Source organism: Panthera leo, chromosome A1 (genome assembly GCF_018350215.1).
Source record: "Panthera leo isolate Ple1 chromosome A1, P.leo_Ple1_pat1.1, whole genome shotgun sequence".
Classification (NCBI taxonomy): domain Eukaryota; kingdom Metazoa; phylum Chordata; class Mammalia; order Carnivora; family Felidae; genus Panthera; species Panthera leo.
In genome coordinates, this window is record NC_056679.1 from 118,814,282 (window position 1) to 118,836,663 (window position 22,382).

Genomic DNA, 22,382 nt, shown 5'->3' on the forward strand with positions numbered 1-22,382 from the left:
CTAAGAGTCGCGACACTTAGGGATGTGATGGACAATGACATTGGCAAGGCTGGCGCCATGCCACGTCAGTCATCCCTCACAAGGATGATGAAAACCCACTAACTTCAGTTCTTGGACTTGAAGAATACTGCTTGAAAGTTGGAAAACCCAAAGCTGAAGCACAAGAGAGATTTCTTATCTAAAGCAAATGTGTTGACCTCAATTCTGTCTCCGAGGAAGCCTGTATCCTCCCTTAACTTCCATCCGCCGTGCCTTACAGCACAGACTTCATGATAGGAGTGCCATGGAACTCTTGGTTTCCTCTGGGGGAGAAACAGCCCCCACACCCTCACACATCCTCTTTCCCATTCTCCTCTTGATCCTTTGTGTGAAAGTGGAATTAGAGGAAATATGTCCTTAGTCATCCCATGGCAGTACTTACAATGTGCAATTGTCACAGTGAAAATACACTGGCAGGAGATCAAGAATCAAGAAGTGGAGTCATGGGAATCCTCGACACACTAATCCAGTAGAGACAAGATCCACATGTTAGTGATCGACATGCCCAACATAATCATCCCAGACAGTAGTTAGACCCAGTTCTGTCCCAAGGGAAGACTGCAAGTGAATAATTACTAGTGGAAGAACACCCACCAAATGCTCTTGCTCGACCCTCTAAATTTTCTTAACTCTCACTGGAATGCAGACCTACCTTTATCTTATGTGTCCCTTTGGTATACCGCACCACCAGTTGAACATGGGCTGCTGTAGCCTTCTTGCACCCTACAGCCCTCACAAATATCAGCCAGAATCAGCCCGATCTGACAGACCCTTCCCAGTCAGTTAGCAAACATATACTAAACACCTACTGTTTAAGACACTGTTGCGGGCACTAGGAAAGAGATGAGCAAATACTCTGCCCTCAGATCTCTTACAGCCCATATGGTAGAAATCAGCTCTACATACATAGGGCAAGTTTTGCTGCCAAAATGAGACAGATTTTAAGTAGTAAGTGAGTGGCTTGGTCATTCACTTAAAAATATTTATGGTGGGATGAATTGCCTTTGCAGTTTATGTTGTGTGGGCAGGGTTTCCAATAATCTCTCTACTTCATTTTCTAGATCTACTTTGAAGTTTGTAATTTCCTTGTCTGCTTCAGTCCAGTTTACTGAAAGGGGGGGATGGGGGGAGGAGTGGTAGTTTTACGAATCAGCTTTTTTATTCTGTTAGCCAAGAGACTGCCTATGGCTGAAAATGCCGATTGTCACTGTGCTGAGAAAAGAAAATACGGTGCAGCGTCCCAAATGTTTGTTTGTTTGCTTGCTTGTTTGTTTTTCACAGTAGTCTCTATGGATCTACATTTAAGATGCCATTTGGGGCGCCTGGGTGGCTTAGTTGGTTAAGCATCTAACTTCAGCTAAGGTCATGATCTTGAGGTTCTTGAGTTTGAGCCCCGCGACAGGTTCTGTGCTGACCACTCAGAGCTTGGAGCCTGCTTTGGATTCTGTCTCCTTCTCTTTCTGCCCTTCCTCTGTTCATTCTCTCTCTCTCTCTCTCTCTCTCTCTCTCTTTCTCTCTCTCTCTTTCTCTCTCACAAAAATAAACATTTAAAAAAATTTTTTTAGTTTAAAAAGATGCCATAAGCATTTTTTAAATTTTTTTTCATGTTTTATTTATTTTTTGAGAGCGAGAGACAGAGTGTGAGTGGAGGAAGGGCAGAGAGGGAGGGAGAGACAGAATCGCAAGCAGACTCCAGGCTCCGAGCTGTCAGCACAGGGCCCGACGCAGGGTTCGAACCCACGGACTGTGAGATCATGATCTGAGCCGGAGTCTTGACACTCAACCGACGAGCCACCCAGGCCCCCCTAAAGATGCCATAACATTTAAAATTTGGACTATAAGAATGCTGGAGAGAGAGAAAAAATATTTAAAGGAACAAAAAGTTGGAATTCTGTCATTTGGTTGTGTTGTGTTTTGAAGCCTCCCTACCCCCAACCAGAATTTCTCATTAGGACTCTTGGACTTTTTTTCCTCCCAGATATCTGGCTTACTAATACTTATGACAAAAATATAACAGTTTCTTGTATAAAGCAGTATCTTGTTCAATTGAAATTTAATTCATAACTTGAAGGATTGTTTTCTCTACTTGCATGGAAAAGGAGAGTTCTTGGGAATTAGTAGTTCTTTAAATTCTGAGTCAATGAAAAATAAGTGAAGAAGTTTTGCTACCCAATTGTCATGCACCAGCCAAGTAACTGTGAAGGAGTGCAGGTTCTTTTTTTCTGGTTCTTTGTCCATAAGGAAATTCTAAATTCTCCCTTCTTCACAGACCAGTTATTAAGTTCTGCCTTTAATTTCACCGTGAGTCAATTAGGTCAGATGCCCACAAGCAAGCACTCTGGTTCATCATTACAAAGGAAGAAACTTTCCTCGTTGTATTTTTCTTTGCACACGTGGCTGATTTTTCCAGGCTTTTCTTCTGCTTTTAGAAAGACCACCTTCTGGCGTTTATTCTTTTCAAGGTACACTTCACTAACCAATTCCAGTGGCATTTCAAAGGGAGACTTAGCAAAACCTAAGTTGAGTTGAGATCTTGGATACCACTTGGTCTGCACTGGGCCATAGAGAGCTCTGTTAGCCATTATCTGTATACCCCTGTGGAAACTCAGCCAGTTTGACACCTTATTCCTCACTTGTGGTGTGCCTCATACCAGAAGGTCACCATACATCCCACCAAATTAGGCACACCTTGGGAAGAATTAGTTCTCTGTGTACAAAATGTTCAGTGGAAACCTAAGGTGCTCATCGAGAATATGAATATGTAATCAGTACGTTGGGCCCCCAGACCCCAGGAAAGCAATGCGATTTCAGGCAGAATCCTCTTCGTGCACTGCCACAGCCTTAAGCTTTGCTTTTACTCCAGATTCATCAAGAAATAAAAGAATTTGTAGTAAAAAAAAGAAAAAGAAGACACTTTGTCTGCTCAGACAACCTGACCTGAGTTTTGCTATCTATAATAATGTCCCCCGCATTTTTTTTTTTTCTGGAGAGGATATGACCCTTTAAAGACTGCTTACATGTGCATCACTGTGGGACTGCCTTTGCTCCGTGTGGTAGCTGTGAGACCGGAACCTGTGCCTCTGCAGAGCTGAGGGTACAATCAGGACTCCCTGCTTTGGTTTTGTTGAGTAGGGTACACAGGTTGAGATTTTTGGAGGCTGGGTAGAAAAGAGGGAGGAGAAATGATGGAGTTGTCAGTTGGGGAAGAACTGTGGGGGAACAGAACTATGTAAAAGAAAATCTGAGGCACCCACGTGGCTCCGTCAGTTAAGCATCTGACTCTTGGGTTTCAGCTCAGGTCATGATCTTGCAGCTTCATGAGTTCGAGCCCCACAACGGGCTCTGCGCAGCTGCTTGGGATTCTCCCTCTCTCTGCTCCAACACTCTTGCTGCCTCAGTTGCTCTCAAATAAAAAATAAATAAAAAAGAAGTAAATCTTACGGAGTTTCTCAGATGTGCTCAGAGATAGGAATCTTCTTCCAAGTCTTCTCGTGAGTCTTTTTTTTAATTTTTTATGTTTTTTATTATATGAAATTTATTGTCAAGTTAGTTTCCATACAACAGCCAGTGCTCAACCCAAAAGATGCCCTCTTCAATGCCCGTCACCTACCCTACCCTCCCTCCCACCCTCCATCAACCCTCAGTTTGTTCTCAGTTTTCTCTTATGCTTTGGCTCTCTCTCCCACTCTAACCTCTTTTTTTTCTTTTTTTTCCTTCCCCTCCCCCATGGGTTTCGTGAGTCTTTAGTAAAACGAACTTTGCATTATTCAGTGTATCACAGTGTTACATAGGCCCTGGGACAGACTTGAGTTTGTATCCCAGCTTCACTGCTTACTAGCTGTGTCGCCATGAAGAAGTTGCTTGTTGCCTCATCTATTTAACAGGAATAATAATAGTATCTACCTTGTAGGGTTGTTGTGAGGATTAAATGGAGTAGTTTACATACTTCCATGGCTTCTAGATAGTAAATGCCCATTAAAAGTTACCTGCCATAATTGCCATGAGAGTTGTTATTTTAACAATACCTGAGGACATGAAATGTCTTTGGAGGGAGTACTGAGGTGCTTTCGGATGGGCGCAGGGTGGGAAGGCAGGCTGCCTCCAGGACTCCATCATATCCAGTTCCAAAGGGACACAACCTGACTCACGTGGACCAATCCCAGAGACGCGCCCAGCGGTGTGCACTGAAGTACTCTGAGGAGCCAGGAGAGCTCACGCCTTCGGTCACTTCGGAGGATCATGGGAGTATGGAGCAGAAGCACAGGCCAGAGATCCGTAGATCCACTTGGAGGAAAGCCAGGACCAAAATGAAGCTGAGCGGCTATCTTTGCGCCCCATCACCAGCCTTCAGCCGTCTGGTGGGTCAAGGTGCATCTTTGCCCCCCCATGGCTCTGCGTCCATGGTGTTGGAGTACCATGACCCCTTATAGCCCCAGTGCGGCTCTCCCCTGGATTTCATCTTGTGCTTCTACCTAATTCTCTGCTTCCCAGTACTGTTTCCTGAGAAAGAGAGAGTCTGACTGAGTTCAGCTTTGCTCTGGATGCTGTCATTGGCTGGGGGGCACCTATGGGCCAGAGACCCTGAGGCAGGTGCTTCTTTGGTTTAATCATCTATGGCCAGAGGGGCTGGGTTACACAACCTTTCAGCAGGAACTGAGCAGGAAGCAGCTTCTAAGGTTGCCACCTTCAAGGTGTACCTTATTCTGGACCCAGTTATAACACACGTGACTCCTAGATTTCCCATCATCCAGTATTTTAGAATGTAGCTCTTCACCTGTTCGTTTAACAAAAGTTAATCGCTAATGAGGCAAGATACAGAGAACTTAGGGGAAAAAAGAGAGAGGCTATAGTAATACAGAGGCCTGGATAAAAAGCAAGCCACGTTTCATACCCAACAGCCCCTTGAGTTGACGTGTATATGACAATACAAACAGTAATTGATGTTTATAATCCTCATGTCTCAATAAAGTAAACTCCATTTGGTATAGTCTGGTTTTGAAAGGTAGGGGGAAAATGTGCTGTATCTTAGATTTCAATGGTTATAATAAAATCATGGGTCCAAAATTATTGATTTTTTGGTAGAGTGATTGGAAACCTTGTTGTTCACTGATGTAGATTTTATGTCATAGTTCTGGTAATAGTGTGGGGAAATGCGGGGCACAGAGGATTAGAACTAGGTTGACCATAGTATTTTCTTAGGGGTTTTTTCTTCTGGAAGAAGGGTTACTACTCTTTCTTGCCCTTCAGATTGATGAACAGCCCTGTTTCCCACAAGGAGAAAGACCCGTTGCCCTGATCACAATTATGCACAGATAGAGCAATACTAGAGAGGTGGCTTCTTGGACCCCTTTTTCCTTTCTCTGGTTTAAGGTGTTCCAGACTCCTGCAACTAAAGTATTCCTCAGTCACTCAGTGAATTACTGAGCGTCCTCAGGATGTAAGCACATCGTGTTAAAGATGACGTACATTGACATAGTGCCCTTAATAATGAAAGGTAAAAGAAATAGAAAATATATTCGTAAGTTATTAATATATAACATACAAACTATAAAACAACATGGAGGAATTTAGATGCTACAGGATAAAGCGCTGCTGAAATTCCCTAACCGCAAAGATGACTTTAAGCTAGGATGGTCAAGGGAGGCTTTGTGATCAACTTGGCACTTGAACTGGGTCTTGAAAGGTGGGTTTGGTTTAGACCAAAGTTACCAGGAGTATGCTGGGCATGGGGAACAGTATGGAAAGACCCAGAGGCCGGAACATAAAGGGCATGTGCAAGGAGCAGCCCATAATTGACTTTGTTTGAACATATGCTTTTCATCTATAGTATTACAATTGTTTTGTTTCTTATGTCAGTATGATTTTTACTTCTTTGGGCACCAAAGCAGGGAAAGCCTATTAATGTTGTCTTCCCATTCCAGGATTCCATGCTAGCGAGATCCCAGTAGAACATCTTCAATCGATTTATCTTGTGTAATTGATCTGCCTGAGACGTTCCCCACTTTCATCACAGTTTTGCTTCACAGTAAATAGACTTCACCATCTGGAACTCTTCTGTATTTTTTTAGCATGGATTTTCTTCCACAAGGGCCTGTTTTCATTTCTAAGTGTCACACAAGGACCTACAACATTCTGCTTCATCCTCTTTGCTTTGAGCTTTACGTTGTAAAAAGCCTGAAAAACAGGTCTGAAAATAAGCTGTATTCTTCTTGTCTGTTATAACACAACACTAAACACATCAGACAAATTCTGACACCTTCAGCTTTCAGCAGGAGCTGTTTACCTTGGAGTCAGGCTATACCTCTAAGAGACTAACTCTGGGCTCAGGGAGGGCAGAACAGCTCAGAGACAGTTGTGACAGGCCGGATTCATAGTGGGCTTAATAAGGAGAGAGTATAAATAGCGATCACATAGCTTTACAGAAAATTCCTGCTTATTTTTACTCCTTAGACAGAGTTGCTATGTTTAGCCGTTAGTTACTGTGCTAAACCTGCTACAGTGAGCCTAGTGTTTATTTTCATTTGGATTGATAACATCCATTCTCTTTCTCAAATTTTAGGTGAATTAGAGGAACTGCATCCCAGCAATTCAGCTCTAGCTAACACATTGTTACAAAGCATCATGCACTGTTGAATTCACTGTCCTCGCCTTTTTTTTTTTTTTTTTTTTTTTTTTTGGAGTATCTGCATTTCTCTAAATCCAGGACCTTTCTAGACACTAACAAGAGCTACAGCTATTCCTGTCCTTCTCACGTGTTTCTGGAAGCTGCACACTAGTGTAAACTTCCCTAATATTGACATTTTTTAAAGGTACAGGCAGTCATTATATTCAAGATCCTATGTGTCAGCTTGAGCAAGTTACCAGTTAGGATTCTTGGTTACAAGTAATAGAAAATTCAACCAAGCTAACTTAGGCTAACATGTAGGTTTTGGTTCATATATTTTCTTGAGAAGCATGGGAACTTGTAGTTTCAGGCATGGCTGTATCCAGGGGCTCGGATGTTGCCATGAGGTCCCAACTCTTGGCATTTCTCAGCTCAGTTTACTCTCTGTTCCTTCTCTTCTATAAGCTCTTTCTTTCTGATTGCAAGATGGTTGCCACCAGGTGGACACAGTCCCATGAACTTTAAGTACAGGAGGAAAAAAAAAATCTCTCTTCTACAAAAGTTTGAACAGTAGTCTGGTCTTACCCCCTCCTGCTCCAAATTCAATCGCCTCCCCATCCCTTAACCAGTTTCTTTGGCCAGGAGTATGTGATACTCTACTGGGCAAGGCCTGAATCGTTTGTTCCCCCTTGGCTAGGGAGGGAAGACTGACATGCAGAGTTCTTGGACTGTGATCATTTAGAAGCAGGGGTGGGGGTGGGAGTTCCCAGAGGAGAGGCAGCCTCAGACCACAGATGTCCACTGCAGTGGGCTTTTCTTACATGGACTTAGTGAAGGATTTGGTAGCTTTACACCCCTGGAGGGAAATCTCTATTGATTTTTATTATTGTTTCTATGGGTATGTTCTCTGAAAATGTCCCTTGTTTGAGTCCAAATGGTTGTTGCAAAATTTATTTTTTTTCCCAGCTGACTGACTGGCTCCTTGGAGGATAACATTGTATAGTTTTTAAAAACGAAGAAAAACTTATCTTCCTACTTATCTCTGGACACAGTTGATGCATTTAAAAACATAAATTTCTCGGAAAAGATTCATCATCAGGGCCCATTACAGATCATTAGAGGACACAAAGTCCAGTGTGGTGGGGTTTGGCCTCCATTAGTTTTAATGACAGTGTTGTAAGGAGTGCGTCTTAGAAAGGGATTAAGCAGAGAAAAGGGAATCTTACAGGACTGGCCCCTTGTCCTGTGACAGCCAGGAACATGCAAGAACAGTGTATCTTCTGGCTCAGCAGCCCTGGATTCTTGCTCCTCAGGCACAGGCCTCTGGGTGGTGGCATCTTCTGGGGGTCTGCCAGAAACGGCAGGGTGGCCAACAGCCAACTCATGTGCTATGTGCAAGCCTCCAACTTGTGGTGACGTTGTCCAAAACCTATAAATGTGGATAAGAACTGATTCTTCTGCCAGAATGACATTGAGCTGCTGGAAAATTACAGCTTGGTTTAATGCTCCCGTGCCTGGTTCATATTCTTGACAGCAAAATTTTGCTTTCACAGGTTGAAAATATAATCATAGGACCATCAGGTCACCGTAAGATAATTGAGGATGATGGTGGTGGTGATGATAGCTAATATTCATTAAGTGCTGAAGTGCCAGGCACTTGCCTTATATTTACTTATTTAACATGATGAAACAGGAGCAGAGAGGTTACCTAACTTGCCTGAGAGTAGAGGTGGGGTTTGAACCCCGTATTCCTCCGCATCCACCCACCATGCTCAGTTGCTGCACTGGTGGTGGGTGGGTGATGGCCAGCTCCTCCTGTTGGGTGTGTAAGGAAAGAAACTGAAGCAGTCCCTGCACGTTCTCTAGTTCTAATCCTCCGTGCCCTAGCGTCCTCGAGTTCAGATTCTGGGTGAGTTTGGGGAGCTAAGAAGAGTGTGGGAGAATAGGAACAGAGAAGGAGTATCTGAATAAAGAGACAGGGCAGGCCAAAGTTGAAGAGGAAAAGGGAAGGGGGAGAGAGTTGAAGAGGGAGAGGAGAGCAGGCATTGGTTGGGATAGGCTGTAGCAAAGAACAGAGAACATAGAGGATGAGGATGGGGGTCCCAAAGGAAGGAAAAAGAGTGAGATGGATGTCTAGAGACCATGTCCTCTTGCCAGGTGCTAGTCAGGGCGTTTTGCGGACATTGTCTAATCTTCCCTACAACCCAGTGAGATTATCAGCATCCCCACTTTACAGATGGGTTTCAGCGGAACAACATGACTTCCTCAAGGTCAGAGTGGTGGGAGGCAGCAGGACCTGAATTTGTACTGGGGCCAGTGTAAGCCCAGCCAAGTCTGCCATTGTCTTGAGGATGAGTCTCTTACTCCTAGCCACGGTTTGTAGCCCACACGTAAGCCCTCCATGAGGTCCTGAGATTGGGCATATACTCAGAGATGATACCAATAAAGCCCTTCCTTTGCTGGGAGGCACTTGCTGGTTTTGCCCATCACAAGGAGCAGGAAGGGAAGGGAACAGCTTTGTGGCACTCCTCCTTTCTTTCAAAGTTGCAGACTTTATAGAGCCAGCTCTTGAGACTTGATCTATGCTGACAGACATGCTCCTCTCCTTCAGCGTTTCTTAGCCCTCTAATCTCAGGGAAGCAGTGTTTCTTTATACTTGTGAGATTTCCTCATATTTGCTCATTTCTGCCATTAAAAACGGAACTAGGGGCGCCTGGGCAGCTCAGTCGGTTAAACGGCCGACTTCGGCTTCAGGTCACGATTTCATCGTTCTTGAGTTCGAGCCCCGCGCCGGGCTGTGTGCTGACAGCTCAGAGCCTGCAGTCTGCTTCGGATCCTGTGTCTCCCTCTCTCTCTCTCTCTGCCCCTCCCCTGCTCATGCTCTGTGTCTCTCTCTCTCTCAAAAGTAAATAAACGTTACAAAACAAAAAAGCAATTCAAAAGCTGACCATCTGGTTGTCACTGTACTTTCCTCCGAATTGCAGAGGTGGCAGCAGGGCGTTTGCAACTCCAGCCCTTCTCTCGGGCATAGACAGTGTCCCAGTATCTGTCGATTGCACTTCCGATTTGCTGTTAGATTTGCAATTGGGGAATTGAACTTGTTCTTCGCTTTTGCCCTTTCCTTTCTTTTATTGCTTGGAATCTGGGTATAATTGTCCCCCTCAGGGCAGACTTGATTTCATTACACTTATTAAAGGATGACTCTACAGCCTGGGCCCTGTATCCGTCTCACAGTCTGTGCGGGCACGCATCACGTACACGCTTGTGTCCTGTTGCCAGCTAAAACTGGGGCAACATTTTTAAGACTTGCAAACCTTACCTAAGCGCAAGTATTTGTTTTTTATTTCAAGTCTTTGTGTGCTGAGAAGCGCGGTTATGAGTGTGTGTGTGTGTGTGTGTGTGTGTGTGTGTGTGTGTGTTTGTGTTTAGACCACATTTGGGTGACAGTACAGGCAGATAGATTACATGTCCCAGGTGTCTGGTGACAACTGTTCTCCGAACATTGTTGATAAGCAAACAAAAATGTGAGATCCATTATTCTTTTCCAAAATACACAGTAGAAAAAAAATAGAGAAGAAAACATAGCATCAGCTTAACCAAGGCTAAGAGGAAAGGAGAGAAATTAAGCATTAACCCGCCCTGAGCTACCTGGCAGTCATAACAAAGAAGGGAAAGTTATGATGGTATGTGCAGTTTAGTGGTCGGTTCAAGGAACGCACTGCAAGTTTTAAATATTAATGTGTCATGTATGTCTTTGTATTAACGATCTTGAATAGCACAATAGATTACATCTTCTTTGGCAGTTGTATGCAAAAAATAATGCAGGCTTTCTATATATAGCCATTTCTCCTATTGTTTCTGATTAAATGTAGAGTATAATGCTAAGCTAAAGTATGGAAAAGTCCTTTTCCCAGGACGCCTGGGTGGCTCAGTTGATTGAGTGTCTGACTTCAGCTCAGGTCATGATCTCGCAGTCTGTGAGTTCAAGCCCCGCATCGGGCTCTGTGCTAAAGGCTCAGAGCCTGGAGCCTGCTTTGGATTCTACGTCTCCCTCTCTCTCTCTCTCTGCCCCTCCCCCACTTTCTCTCTCTCTCTCTGTGTCTCTCTCTCAAAAATAAATAACAAAAAAAAATTTTTTTTAAAGAAAAGTCCTTTTCCCTGTGGTACAAGGTGGAGAACAACCTAGTTAAAGTATTCCGGTGGTCCTGCCTGATGAGGAGGAGGATGCGTGGGAGGTAGGTTGCCTCGTACAGGAAGTCTCTCCTCAATGGCATCAGCCATGCTTTGACAGGAACTGCATGACAGGTGATTCTAAATTGCGGCTTTTAAGGGTATAAACACCTGAAGTGCAGATACCCATGTTGTTGGTTGAAAGAAGATACCAGAGGCATAGATTATATTTTGTCAAGGAAATTAAAGAGACGAACTGGAGTCATTGTCTCCATTGGAGTTCGTTTGGATTCAGCAGCAGTTACCAGGCGCCTACAGTTGTGTTAACACAGTGCTGGGAACTTAGTGTGCAGTTCTGATGAAGACTGTGCTCTCCAGCCCTTTCCAGGTAGCATGAGGGTGCTGCAAGGGAAGTGGCCTCTGGGGACAGTGGGATTCAGAGGGAGAACACTTAGAGTTGCCCCCTGGGCTACAGCTTAGAAAGGGAGTGAAAGTTACCCACATGAAGAGCGACTCGTAGGCAAATGGAACTGCGCAAGCACAAGGAGACAAAGAGCGTGTGCACCCAGGAAGTGATGTTCTGTGGGGCCTGCAGGAAATGTGGAGGCCTAAAGAGATAGGAGTCAGGAGACTGGAGGATCAGTCACCCTGAGGCCAAAACTTACAACCGACGTATTTTTCGGTGCTGCCAAGCATTTTGTTCCTCACAAAAATGGCTTTGAATTGTTTTATTAAAGATCAACTTACTCTTGAGCCCTTAGTAAGTTCACACACTTTGCTTAGCAAGTTATGTAGGCATTATTTTACTTAATCCTCACAGTCTCATAGGCAGGTATTACTTTCCTCATTTTACAGAGAGGAATCTGAGTCATAGGAAGGTTCAGGAACTTTTCCCAAAGCCCAGCCAGTCCAGCTCTAGAGACTTTTGATCTGCTCACTTTTTGGGACGTTGTGTTTTTTTGTTTGTTTTGTTTTGTTTTTTTGCCAAAGCCCGTGGAAGTCCTAAATTAGAGCCCCAACAGAAATGGAGTTCTGCATCAAGCTATGTGGAAGGAAGTGGTGACCCTGACCTAGATTCCACTGAGACTTCCTTAACCTTAGGGAATTCTGGTTTGGGGGAGGCTTCTTGGATGCCCAGGCTGGCCCCACAACACAATCAATTAGATTCTTGCAAAGTTCGGTGGCTCTTCTTCCCCAGATTTAGCTGCTGCTCACAGGCAGCACCAACACTTTATCAGCTTTAGAGAGAGAGGTGTTGCCTTCCTCTGTGTAGCAGCAGGAAGGCTAACGTCCATCTTCCAAATAGTCTCTCCATATCATTTAGACATCAGTACTTTCTGGAAGAAGGAAGGCAGTAGGCAGGACAAAATGTTAATATTTATACAGTGCCTCCCCTCCCCAGTGACTTATTCCAGCTCTGATATTCTGTCCCATTCAAGAAAGGCAGGAAACCACCTGTATGTTGCTTGGTAAGGATCTGGTTGAATAAGGTGTTGCACACCTTTTAAGTTATGTAGTTACTACAAAGAACTGAGAGGCCAAGTGTTCATGTACTAATGGAGCATTCTCCAGGATATATTGTTAAGGAAGATACACAGTGTTGAGAACACTGTGAGTAACTTGCTACTGTTTCTTTTTAAAGATGGGGGATCAGTGTCTATCTGTCTGTCTCTCTCTGTCTCTCTCAAGCTGATGAAGTTTTGGTGCTGCTCCCTCCCTCTCGCCCTCTTTTGCGAACACATACACCTAAACTTGTTCGTTCATACAATATCTCTGAAAGGAAATACAAGAAATCCATAACAATCGTTACTTCTGCAGAGAGAATCAGTGGAATGAGTGACTTATTTTCCCCTTTCCACCTTTTACACTGATAGCCTTTAATACTCTTTGGAAGTTTTAGCAGTTGATATAATGTCCATTCAATGGAATAGAATAATATAAAAATTAAAGAGAAAATCCTCCCTGTCACCAAAATAAGCTGAAAGGTATTCATATATTTTATTTATAGATACAAATATACACCTTTATCTCATGGTTGTGAATTACCCATCATAAGAGTATTTTAAATCTGTGGTTGATAACCAGGCAACCCTGTAGCAATACAGGATTACCTGGGATCATAAGTAATCACAGCCCTCATCCAAATACTTGCTGATATGTTACATCTGAGTCTCTAAATAAGTGAGCAATAAAGTCCTATATTGAACTCCTAAACCTCATACCTGTCGGAGACTGATAAGTTCACACGGGTAGGTTCTTTGATATGTGTCCAAGTCCATTATCAGAGATAAGGAAGCTTAAGTGTAAACCTGTGACTTAACTGCGTTTCAGATTTGATCGGGAGCTAGCTACAGGAAGGAATGCAGAGAACTTATGTGCTCAGAATACATCTGTTGATCCAATTTTTTAAAAGTTTTTCCTTTCCTCTGTAAAAGGAGCCCAAAAGTTCTGTGTCTTGTTTAAGGCCGTTGAGGTGACATAAGAGCTAATTCTTCACTTCTTGGTGCTTCGCGGGTAACTAAGTGGTAGTGTTATTTTAGCCAGTAAAAAAATCAAGCATCTAGGCTCGTACTTGCAGCTGGCAGAATTTACAAACAGTAAATGAGCAAAAGGATTGATAAATATCATGGATGGCAACTCATGGGAAGCATAAGCAAAATGCGTAAGGGTAACTTGAAGGCTCAGGACTGTGGTACTCTGGTGACTCTGAAGGAAAACGTGTTTGATGTCATCTTGTCATGAAGAAAAAATGTCTGCCTTACCTCACTTTAACATGATATTTTTCTTTTTGCAAGTAGATTTTTTCAGATATTTTAGAACATTATTGTACCAAATTTCTAGTGTTCGCTGGAAAAAAAAAATTATACCCTACCTTTTATGAAGGGTAATGCATACGATAATGTAGAAGATTCTTTTTTTTTTTTTAACTTTTCTTAATGTTTTTATTTATTTTTGAGACAGAGAGAGACAGAGCATGAACAGGGGAGGGGCAGAGAGAGGGGGAGACACAGAATCTGAAGCAGGCTCCAGGCTCTGAGCTGTCAGCACAGAGCCCGACGCGGGGCTTGAACTCACAGACCGCGAGATTGTGACCTGAGCCGAAGTCGGACGCTTAACCGACTGAGCCACCCAGGCGCCCCGGAAGATTCTTGATAAACACCTGATCCAGAAGATTTAGGCTTCTGAATATACTTGGTGTGGAGAAGAGGGAGCTTTTTGTATTTTTACAAAAAACAGGCTTGAGTTTATTTTATTCTTTTTTTTAGGCTTGAGAGAGAATTGGCATAAGGAATTTTGTTTTTAACCAACTTTGCCTTTTTTGCTTTTATTTTTTAAGTTCCTCATCTGAAATACAGCATGTGAAATGAGACGGAATCATCTTTGTGAGAGGTATATCTTTTCCTGTAAGCCAAAGATTGGCCAAGCATTGTCCCTTAAGGAAGACGAAGTCACATTGCCTGTGTAATAAGGAATCTGTTGCTCAGTAAACATAGAATAAGAAATCACTGAGTCTAGTTTCGTATTTGTGAACAGAAGCTCCCGTTTTAGGTGGTGGAAATTAATCCCATGGGACTTTACTTTGAAATTAAGTTTCACGTGGGAAATTACCTATAGGCCTGTCAGGGAAACCCTTCAGGCAAGGTAGTGACTTCAAATACCGTAACACGGATATCTCCGAGGTTCTTTTTATTCTTTTTTCTTTCTTTCTTTTTTTTTTTTTTTTTGTCTTTCCTCCGATTCATCTTACAAGAGGGATCCCCTCCACACTCATTCACATTGAAGTAGAAGGTCTTTTACCACTGTATATAAAGAGCGAGTCTAAAAATGAGAAATTAATTTGGCTTAGCCCTAGGGTAGCTTGGAGAATGCTTTTGAAGGTTAATGTTAAAAAGCACTTGGAAAGACAGTTCATTTTGGAGCCTGAGGAGAAAATTCCTTTAGATAGAGGTTTAATGTAAACCTAAGTGGCAAGCCTTTAAGCAAAACTGTGGATACAGCATGGACACTTAGATTTCATTACTGTAATGTAAATCTTTGCTATAAAAAAAGGCTCAGGTATCTCATTATCATCCTTATACAATTTTCAGCTCATAATTTCAGAATCCACAAATGCCTTTAGGGTCCAATATGCAAAGGAAATTATATATTGCAAGAAATAATGAAAAGGAGACAAGTAATTTCATGGAAAGCATAAATGTGCAGTACACTGAATCAGGCCACAGTCTCAATATGCTTTGATTCTGGCATTCAACTGACATCACTTTGAGCAAAAAGTTGACCTCTGTGTTCCTTCTAGGGACCATATTTCTCACTTTGCCTGTTACATGCATTGCCCAGGTATAAATTTAGTAGCACCCCTCTCCCCACTGTCCTATCTGGGTGGTATATCATCTGATCACTCCGCTTATATTCAGTATAGCAATAATCATAACACCTCATCATTAGCATCCAGGTGTCTTTTTTACTAAACTGATCATCTTTGGACCAGGAACCATCTTGTTTGTCTCCATGCAGACATCATTGAATGCTAAGACTGCTCTGTCATGATGGATTACCAGACCACAGAGAACCTGACAGCTACAGCGTATGTGTGTGCACATGTATGGATATAGACCTAGATACAGCAGATGCCTATGCCTTGGTCCATAGCTGCTTTGGCAACAGGATGCCATCAGCAGGCTACAAGTTTGAAAAAATTCCCAGATTTTGTGGCTACTGCTATGGTCAAGAATAATAATAATAATAATAATAATAATAATAATAATAATAATACAAGATATGTTTATAGCATTTTGCAATTTTCAGAGCCATTTCAGATACTTCATTTGATTTTTGCACGAACCCCTATCATATCCCTTGGTGTACCATATTAACAGTTGTCCATTTATATACCTGATTCCTGCACTAAGCTGAAACGTACTTCAGACCCATGCCCAGTTCTGGTTCGCTCTTGTTGATAGTGCTGTTTGAGGTATTTGATAAATATGAGCTGAACGAATAAAGAGGACAACCAAGGCTTTTATTTTATGAATGAGAGAAACTGAGGCTGGGAGAGCTTGGGTGGCCTCTTGGAGAATATGTAAGTCTTTAGTTAGGAGGCTGTTCTGTAAGCCTGGGCCTTCGGATTCCAAGTTCAGTGCTCTTTCTGTTGAATCAGCACCAGGAAGAAAACAGCATCATCTTCATTATAAGGGGTTAACAACTTGGGGAGACAAGTAGAAAAATGGGAGATTGTGGTTCTCTCTGCCTGGTGTTTCTTCTCCCTGCATGCACTCCCTAACATCTGCTGTGCCTTTGAAGGTCCACTGTGAGCTCCTCCAGGGAGCCTTCTCTGACCCCATCACCGTGACTGCATCAGGTGCTGCTTTTCAGTGCTATGTCCATAGTCGGTGCCTGGAAACTTGGCCAGCTTCCTTTACTTGGCTTTTTACTTACTGTTGACTTCTCATTAGTCATCAAGACCTGTCAGTTCTGCCTCTCTCCCATCAGCCTACCGGTCTCCATCCCTGCTGCCTCCACTGCAGCCTAAGCCTTGCCCATCTGGTCTTCATGACCCTTGACCAACCCTTTGGATTGTTCTAATGTGCAAACTTGAACTCAGCACTCGCCCCCTCACCCATGGATACTGTAAGCTCCAGAATCCTTTTACACACTGATAGGCCCTGATGAGTGGTCCAGCCCTGCTTGACATTGCAGCCTCTGTTGAATCTCTCTGGTTGGGCCCTGCTGAACTGATTTCACTTCCCCATCCTTGCACTGTGTCTTCTCTTCTCCAGGGAATGCTGTGTTATTAAACATCCCTTCTTTCAGAGAGCCCTCCCTGATTTTCTCTCCTTGACCCTGCCCTCCCTCCTAAATTGGGTGGGTTAATGCCTGCATATTTGGGGAAGCTCTTAGCCCCCAACAGAGTGTGATGTCATCAACTGGCTATTAGTCTCATTCTCTGAGGCCCAGTGATGTCTTCTCAGTTTTAACCCTTCAGTGTCCAGCACAATCCCAGGAACATAGTAGTAAGAATCGGTTTTTACATGAATGAATAAACACATAGCATACATTGAAAATGCTTTCTGGACACTTTTACAAAAAGCACCCCACTTTTTGGTGACCCCACTTGGCAATGACACTCTCTTTGAGTTTTTTAGGGGGTGTGTTTTGTTTTCATTTTTAGATTTTTAATTCTATGAGATGTTGAGCAACACTGCGGATTCCAGAAGTTACTTAAAATTCTCCAGTGTCTTCCATTTGCACATAGGTAGAATGGAATCATGCCTACATGACCTGGCCCATGCCCACCTTACCCAACCTTTCCAACCTCCCTTCTCCTGGTTGTCTCCCTTACTTGCCACCCTCCTATTGCTTAGTCAGTTCTTTGTGTAAACCAAGTTCATTCTTGCCACTGGGCCTTAGCAACACCTGTTCCTACTGCCTTAGAAGGTTCTTCTTTGATGCTTACATGCCCTAGCGTGCCCTGACCCTTCTGATCCCCACCCATCACTGTCTGACACATCGCCCTCTTATTTTCTTTATAGCACTTTCCCTCTGAAATGTTCTAGCCTGATGAACCCACTCCCGTGCTGATTGTCCCTCTCTTCTCAAGACACTATAAGCCCCATGGGAGTAAAGACCATACTCTTACTATCTCAGAATTCCCAGCACCTAAGAGAAGGTCTAGCGCAGAGTAGATGCTTCATAACTATCTGTTAAATCCACCCATTTTTAGTTTTTAAAAAATAAAACTTGGTTTTCAATGTGTGAGGAATTCCTTTATCCAAAGCTTGACATTAACACAGAAGATGAACAAGATAATTTCTCATGTCCCTTAAGTAATTGGCCTAGGAAATAATTCACATAGCAGTTGAGTTTTGTATACTCATCACCAAATGTGTCAGGCCAGAATGTCCTGAAGTTTGCTAGGAATACAGGCATATCTTTTGCTCTCTGTGTGTGGTGGCCCAACCAGGCTGGTTCTGAAGTAAATAATCACTGTGTCTTTAGCCACTCCATTCTCAAATTCAGATCCTATGTAAACAGTTTCGGTACATTATGAAAAGTATTTTTTTAGAGTAAGGTCCTTGCTTGATCATGGTCTACCTGATCCTTTAGAACATGGGTTCCTTGGAAAGTTGATGCTGCTAATTGCTCAGAGCCCTGACAGGCTTTGTGGTTCTCCAGTTTTGGTGACTCCATCTGAACCTAGCAGGTTTGCTACTTTGGTTTTAGAGTTATTCTCCTTATGCCTCATGCTGTTCACAAGTGGCAAATGAGCCAGTTTCTTTTCCCAGATAAGGCCCGTCGGGGAATTTGGGCTCTTAGTGGTGGCGATATAACCTTGCAAAACATGTGTAAACATAGTGCTGGCCAAGTACTTGCTAAGGTGAGAGGCAGGAGGGAAGTTGCTGTAGGCCCACAGTAAAACATCCTGGGAGGTTTTCTGTGATTTTCCAAAACACCAAATTCCTATAAATGTTCTTTTTCCTCAGCTGCTGGGCCTGTTGTGGGGATTGAGGAGATGAGAGCAAAGCACCCCATGACCTGCCTTGTGATAAGCCTTGGGTAAATGTTCAGTTAGTACTACTATACCCATCTCAGCTAGTATTCTGGAAGGACACTAGGCCCTGGGTTTTGTCTCTAACCCACTGAGAGTTTGTCCCCATCCTGAGTAGTTGCAAAACTCACCGGCAGGCTGTCATCTGCTGCGGAGCAAGTTGCAGAATGAGTTGGCTCCAGGCAACTCATTTTTTGAGCTCTTCCCTGCCCACACGTACCATGAGTTACCCAGAAAGCGGCAGCTGCAGCCATGAGTGGAAATTCCCCCAGGCCACTCACCGCCTCTGGTTATGGGCAAAGGCTTGCCAGCGGAACGGCCTCCTTCACCAAGTCCTCGGTGTCCGGCCAAGGTCTGCAAATACCAGTGTAAATCCTGGGACTCCACAGCAGTCGCCCTGCTCTTCACAGATGCCACAGCAAATCTCTCTCTCCGCTGTGCTTGTAAGCAGGCAGAGCTTCTGATGGGGAGAGGGTAGAAGAGACTTGGGGAAGGACTCCATTTTCCTAGTTGCAGCAGAATTTTGGATAATCTGAGGCTCCTACACATTGTTCGTTCTGTCACTCTGACTCTCAAATAAGAGGGTAAGGTATTAAGATTCTGGAAGTTTCTCAGAGGGAAAGGGGTTAACATAAAACACGTATGTGTCCGTGCGCTGATGGTCTGAACATTACACTGTCTGTTTGAACAAGTAAACCTTAGACCAGGCCAGTCTATCCTATACAGAGACAACATTGATCTTCCAGGAGGAATTGCCAGCTCCAGAATGCCAGCTGTCCCTTCCTGTCCATTAAGGGGTGGAGAATGCCTCTTTTTAACTAGCTGAAATACTTGTTACAAATATTGGAGCCCAAATTTATTATCACTTATCCTTTATCTTCCTTAAAAAAAATGACTAAGGAGCATTCCCCCTTGATTCCCTGAGGATTAAGAAAGGGCATGTTACCTGCCAGAGTGTCTCCAGCATTGCACCTGGAGATGTTATGGAGGTGTCTGGGTGCGTGTTTGGGCTCAGCATGTGTGTCACTCCTATATATAAGCTCCTTCATCCCCTTGCTGCAATTCAATGTTCACACTTGGCTTGCCGATGATGGCTTGTAGGAAGCCATTCATTCTCATTTCAGGAGAAGAGGCTAAGTGAGAACAAACATACCCTCTCTTGTCCCACCGGCTCCCTTGTTCCCTGCAGTGATTCAAAGCAGTCTTCCCTGAGAATTTTCACTTATTTTGAAGGAATGACTTGAACCTAGATTGGTTTGGCCCCATTTTTGTCTTAGTACTTATTATTTGATTGGCTCATTTGACAGAAGAAACAAAACCCATATACCTAAGAGACCAAAGAAGGGGAGTGATGGGAAAGAAGAAGGAATACGAGTGAAGCCAAATTGTCCCACTGTGGGTGGGATTATATATGAGCATGACCTTTTTTAGGAGCGCTGTGGAAGTATGGGTCAGAAGCCTTACGAAGGGCTTACCCTTTGACTCAGCAATTACCTTCTAGTACTAACCATAAGAACATAATCAGAGATACATGTAAAAGTGGATGGGCTTTTATGCCACTATTATTTATAATAGCAAAAACAACAACAACAAAAACTTAAATGTCCAGGAATAGTGATGATTTGGTAATTGCCACACAGCCATGGACAACAATGCAACTCTTAAAAATTATATTGCCAATACATTTTATCAACGTAGGAATATTTTCATAATAAACTCCTTTGTTGAAAAAAAGAGAATAAAAAAAGTCTTCTAATTACAGTGCCATTTTAATACATAAACCAAAATGCATATGGGTGCGTATGGACGTGTAGCAAGATTCTAAAACATTGTGACAGCAGTGCCATAGGGTAAGACTTGATGGCTTTTGTTTCATTTTGGTTTTTGCCTCTTGTTTCTTTGTTGTCCACATTGAGCATGATTGCTTTCATAGCCAGAAACAGAAACAATGGATTTTCTTACTGTAGTTTAAATTTATTTTTTTATTTTTTTAAATGTTTTTATTTATTTTTGAGACAGAGAGAGACAGAGCATGAGCAGGGGAGGGGCAGAGAGAGAGGGAGACACAGAATCCGAAGCAGGCCCCAGGCGCCAAGCTGTCAGCACAGAGCCCGACGCGGGGTTCGAACTCACAGACTGTGAGATCATGACCTAAGCTGAAGTCGGACACTCAACCGACTGAGCCACCCAGGCGCCCCTCTTTCTGTAGTTTAAAAGTAAGTATTTATGCATTACAAAGATGCCCTCCCCCTTTACCCTTTTAAACCAAAAATGGGCTGAGGAGGAGGAGAGGAAGTAAGCTGGCTTTGAAAATTTGAATTAGGCAGAGCCTTGGAGTCCTTCCTGGACAGTTTTGCTTTGGCAAGGCAGATATGGTTGCACAGTCCCTAAGGTTATTTCTTCCTTACCCTAAATGCAGGAGGTCATCAAGTTCATGAAGTATCAATACTTGCTATTATGTGGGGAACCCTTTCTAGGGGCAGGTGTGGTGTCCTGCTCTTTATCTAGGTTCACTCATGCAGTCCTCACAAAAGGCCCTTGAGGGTAACCTTCTCCCTGGTTTTCAAACGAGGAGAGGGAGGTGGGGTGGTAAACATTCCCACACTCGTTCCGCCTGCCTCCATAGGCCTTGCTGTTCCCACTCAACCCAGTATTTCCTGCAGGAACTTTCTCAAAGAGTCTTCTTTAGGTTTGTCTTCCAAAAGGAGCCACCCTGTTTACAGAACCAGCTTTTAACCTATTAACAGAGGTGTGCACAGGGAGAAGGGAAATTAGATATTGAGAGGCTCATGATTTAAAAGGAGAAGAAGAGGGGGTGCCTGGGTGGCTCACTTGGTTTATGGATGGTATAAATACCGAGTCCTTAAGTCCACTTTAAACGTCCGACTTTGGCTTAGGTCATGATCTTGGAGTATGTGAGTTCGAGCCCGGCATTGGGCTCTCTGCTGTCAGCACAGAGCCTGCTTCAGATCCTCTGTCCTACTCTCTCTCTCTCTGCCCCTCCTCTGCTTGTTCTCTCTCTCTTTCTCTGTCTCTCAAAAGTGAATAAACTTAAAAAAGGAGGGGGGAGGCGGCTGCTGCAGTGGCCCACCCACCACCCCAAGAAATTCATCCATTCATTAAGTGCTAATGTCCAAGGATCCAGCCCAGCCTACCTTGACCAGCTTAGTGATGGCAACTCTTTGCTGTTGACATTGCAGAGTATTCTAAGAATAAGCAGCACCATCCCCGGTGGCATTTGTATAAAACCCGTAGAGAAAGACTCAGCCCAAAGAGGAAGTATGATCCTGTACCTCTGTCCTCCACCCGGCCTTTGCGCGTGGGCTTCCCAGGAAGCTGTCCAGAGGAGTGCCTGGGGATTGAGATTCTCTCCCCTGACACCTCCAAAATGAGTGTGGGCTGGTGCGTAGTGCCTCTTTTCCCATATGCCCCCATTTTCTGCAACATTAAGGCTTTCAGGGACACCACCAGCATTTCTTTGAGAGAGCTAGTAGAAAACAGATGTGTCCTGTTAGTCTTCCCTGAAAAAAAAGAGGCTGGGGTTTAATTAAGGTCCATAAGTGAGCCAGAGCTCAGTATTGACACCTCCATTTGAACATGAAATTCTGGGCTTTGGGCACAGGTTATTTGACACCTGCAGACCTATCTGTCACTGGTAACACAACCGGGGCACCTGTGAACGTGCCTCTGTATGTTTTCTACTGGGGGCTTTGCTGTGCAGACACAAGTAACAGGGCTATGCTAAGATGGGGAATTAACCTAGGACAAACCCCCTAGAACCTGAGGCATATTACTTTCGCTCTTTCCTTTTAGTTGATGCTAGTTTTCTCTTCATTTTTGCTTCTCTTGGGATCAGTTGATTAGGGTTTATGGATGGTATAAGTACTGAGTCCTTAAGTCTACTTTTCATTTTGAAATAGATGAACCATTTTCTCAAGACAAGTCAGGCATGCCCTGATCATAAAACAGCTACCATTTAGTGAAGACTTCATGCCTACCACGCTTTAATATGCTAAGTATTTG

At 43.5% G+C, this 22,382-nt stretch overlaps 1 protein-coding gene across 7 annotated transcripts in view; it reads left to right on the forward strand.

Moving 5' to 3' along the window:
• The window catches only part of ARHGAP26 (Rho GTPase activating protein 26), a 422,569-nt gene that overhangs the window by 362,390 nt on the left and 37,797 nt on the right, over nucleotides 1-22,382 (forward strand). The gene's annotated exons all lie outside the window — the stretch shown is intronic.